This window comes from Pteronotus mesoamericanus, unplaced genomic scaffold, assembly GCF_021234165.1.
Source record: "Pteronotus mesoamericanus isolate MK-2021 breed Mesoamerican mustached bat unplaced genomic scaffold, CSHL_Meso_final scaffold_85, whole genome shotgun sequence".
NCBI classification, from domain to species: Eukaryota; Metazoa; Chordata; class Mammalia; order Chiroptera; family Mormoopidae; genus Pteronotus; species Pteronotus mesoamericanus.
Window position 1 is genome coordinate 14,001 of NW_026555329.1, and position 4,216 is coordinate 18,216.

A 4,216-nucleotide genomic window follows, 5' to 3' on the forward strand; every position below is an offset into this window, starting at 1 on the left:
GCCTTATTCGGTTTTGGCTGTCAGAAGTATGCGAGAGGTAAAAAAACGTCGCCGGAATTCGGTTGCTTCTGTGAGCTGAGCACAAAAGGAAAGGATAAATAGGAAGGAACTTCCGACATGACATGGACAAGCAGCAGATTCATAGCTTTTGGTAATGAGGAATTGTTATTTTTTTAGAATTTGTAAGCTATTGAAATGGTGATTCATTGAAATCCCAGGGAGGAATTAAAAGAACTCTGCAATTTCTTTAGTAAAACGTAGCATTTCAATTAAGTGTTCAGATATACATCCATATGGTTTTTTCAATATATCTTTTAACAGATGGCCTACTAATAATAAGTTTCTCCCCCCTCCCACCAAGGATTGGGTAAAGAAATGAAAAATATTGTCAAGACCAAGATTAATGAGGAGTATGACAGCTACAATTAGAATTTCATTTTAATACAGTAGGATTTTTTTTTCTACTGAATTAAAGTTATTTGATAGTAGCTCATGAGTTTCAATAACAAAAGAGTTTCTTCTGGTGTTCGTACAGAACTTAAAATGCACCACTTCTCAGCCCCACCAAGCAGAAAATTTACCCAGCTCATTTTACAAGGCCTTCAGAGGGATAAGAGTTTTGGGAGCCAGGCCATCTCCTCTAGGGTTCCTGTAAACTTGGCCGCCATCCAGGGGAAAACCATGCCTGTCCCTGTACCCTCACTTCACAGTCCTGCAATGACAGTGACCCGCGGCCAGACTGGAGATAGCGATGCCTTGATAATTTGAATAACGGAAACTCTCTTGTTTTTCCTTTTTAGTGCAATAAAGCTAACGGCTTTTGTATAATTTTCCAAACTGCTTACTGAATATTTTATGATTTAAAATAATTATCTTTCTTATCAGACAACGTATAAAGAATCCAGCTTTCCTCGTATGAAGAGTGAATAGCTCCCAGGAAGAGGTTTATATCTGTCGGGACCATCATTCCAGGCATGGACCTGCAGACCAAGGCCAGTCCGTAAGGGAGTGTTCACAGTGAAATAAGGAAAATGAGGAGGATGCAGTCATTGCTTTTTCATCTATGAAAAGCTTCAGGTCTGTTAACAGTATGATGGTTCTCTAAAAAATTAAGCATAAAATTGTATTCAGCAACCCCATCTCTGGCACAGACCCAAGAGAATTGAAAGCAGGGACTTAAACAGATATTTGTACACCCGTGTTCATAGCAGCATTATTCACAACAGCCAAAAGGTGAAAGCAACCTGTGTCTGTGGACAGATGCGCGGGTAAACAGAATGCGGTCCGTGCAGGCAATGGAATATTAATCGGACTTACAAAGGAAGGAAATTCTGACATGCTAAAACATGGAAGAATCTTGAAGACATCTTGTCAAGTGAAACAGGCCCATCGCAAAAAGACAAACACTGTCTGGTTCGACTTCTATGAGGGACGTAGAGAAGTCCCACTCATGGAGACAGGAAGTAGAATGGCGTGTGCCACGGGCCAGGGCAAGAGGGAACTGGCGAATTGTTGTCCGTGGGCACCGAGTTTCAGTTTGCGAGGTGAAAGGAGTTCTGGAGGTTGGCTACACAACAGTCAAATGTAATGACCACTCCTGAAAACCTTAAAAATGCTTAAGATAATATATTTTATGTATATTTACCAGAATTAAATTTTTCTTTACAATTTTTAAAAGCTAAATGTATTCCATTTTTCAGACTTTCCTTTAGTTTAATGTTACGTCCTATTTACTCTTTTGACAGATTTGGGGAGATTTGTTTTTTGGTTTATTTGGAGTTCTTTAGCCTTGTGATTTGAGACAAGGAAAAATTGACACCCTGCTATCAATTCCTCAGCCCGTTTTTAAATTTTTCTTGCCCTCTGAAACCTAAAAGGGGGAGCCGTGGCTCGAGGGATTAGTGATTCTCTCCTTTGATTTTCCTGCCTCGAGTGGTAGGATACACCGCCATCAACCAGAGCAATGGGGTTTATTGTCAGCTGGAATTTTGGCCTTACAGGGGGAAAGGGCACATAGAATGGCTGGGAGTCCTGTATACTAGACACAGGTATACAAGTTTCTAAAAGGGACCTCTCCCTGCTCCCAGGTGGCATTCACCCGTCCCCGAACCTAGCTACACTGAGAACCCCTGCCTCGTGGCACTGATACAGCCAGAATACTTTGGGGGGCTAGAAAGGACCCAGACACCTCATCTATCAAGTCACCATGCCGCCCTCTCTACGGGGCTGTGCCTTAGCCTCCTAGCAAAGGAGGCAGGGGACTTCCAGGGAATGCACATCCTTCTGAAACACCCAACACCCAACACAACAGCAAGGCTTCCTTTATGTCTGACATCAACCCTTCACCCTGGAATTGTCACACATTTTTCTTTCCTCTTCCAGGCCAAGTCGTTTAGTTATTCTGGGTTATTGTTTCCTTCAGGGGTGAAAAAATTGAAGGAATTAAGTCAGGCCTTTGGCTAAACTGTGGCTTGTGATCCATTAGTGAGTCAGTTAAGCATAACGAGCATTGTTTTTCCCTAAAAAAAGAGAATTGAGAGACTAGAACAATCAAAATGCATCACATGTCCTAAAGGTAATTATTGTTTCATGAAACTTTTTATATATATTCTGGACTAACACATAAAACGTTTCTCTGAGTGTGGGCAATTATCAAAGGAGTTGGAAAACCGTCAGATTCATTAAATAATCCCTATAATATGCTATAGCCTAACACTGTCTGAATCTCACTTTCGTAGTAACCACAGAAGGCACCTGCACCAGCTCACCATCCCTCTAACAAACCCAAGAGAGCACCTAGCCATCCTTGAGATTAATGCAGTTTCCTGCGAGCAACCTGCCTTGATTTCCCCATGCAGCCTCGGAAACCAGGCCAGCCCCTGGGTCTCCCCTGGCCCTTGGCATAATGACGGTCACAGCACTTATTCTACTATATTGGAATTGTCTGTTTGTCCTTCTCCCCAGCAAGGTGTGCTTGTACTTGGTGAGGTGAGAGGCGCATAAGGAGAGTGAGGAAGGGAAAGAGGGACAGAATCAACAGCTGCATTTGCTTAGGGCAGTGGTTTTCAGACGGCTGGCACAACAGAATCCCCTGGGAGGCTTTTAAAAGCCCAACAGCCAGACTGCACTCAGACCATTCACGTAGAATGCTGTCAGTGGAGGCCAGGCGTCGGGAATCCTTAAAGCTCCCCAGGGGAGTTCAACACGCAGATGAGGCTGAGACCCACTGGCTTAGACTAGGACCTGGTCTCTTAGAAAATAGACTCTGATTCCCTGGGACTGAAGTGGAGCTCAAGATTCTTTGTAACATACTTCCAGGTGATACCGAGGCTGCTGGTCTACAGGCTAGACTTTGAGGAGCAAGAGAAGAGTATCTGATGGACGCTGGCAACAGAAAATGAGCTGAGAGAGCAAACTCAAACAGACCTGAAAGACAGGGAAGGTAATGACCAGCCATGCAGTTTCTGGAATTAGCTGAGTGGCACAGTTTCTTCCTAGCTATCTGACCTTGGGTTGGTTACTTAAAGCTTTTCCCATGTGATAATGGAGATACAACAGTATCTTAACGCATAGGGTGCTTGCGAGGACCGAGCAGCATACTTCATAGAGACCCCGGCACATTCGTGTTCATTATTGATACTCTAATTATGTATTTCAATCCACTTACTAGTTTTGTGCCCTTGGGAAATTACCTAAACTCTCTGAGCTTCAGCTTCCTCAAATGTAAAATGGGAAATCCCAATAACCATCTTACAAGATTAGCTTTACATAAAGAAGTGTTATATAACATTCTCAGCACAGTATTTGACCTGTGTGCTTATTCAAAAAATGGTTAATCTTCTAATTAGTTTCCGTTGTATTGGGATAATTCACTCTGACCTCCTGTGGGTACACTCTCTATATAACCACCTGCCAGATCTCAGAATCTCCAGCCCCGACCCTCCACAGGCCCCAGGCTGCAGGGACAGATGACAGGAGATGGGGAGGGTTATGTCACTCTCTATTTCAACGTTACACTTCAACAGCAGGACCCATTTTTATTACCCTACTGAGTTCACATGGGTAGGTTTGGGCAGCAACCATTATCCTCCTTATTACTTTACAGATGAAAAAGAAATAAGCTTGGCTAGGACATGTTGGATTTTCTCAAGCAAGTCCCATATGGAGGATAAAAGCTCTTAATTCTAATCAGAGCCAGAGAAAATACTTGTGGTTT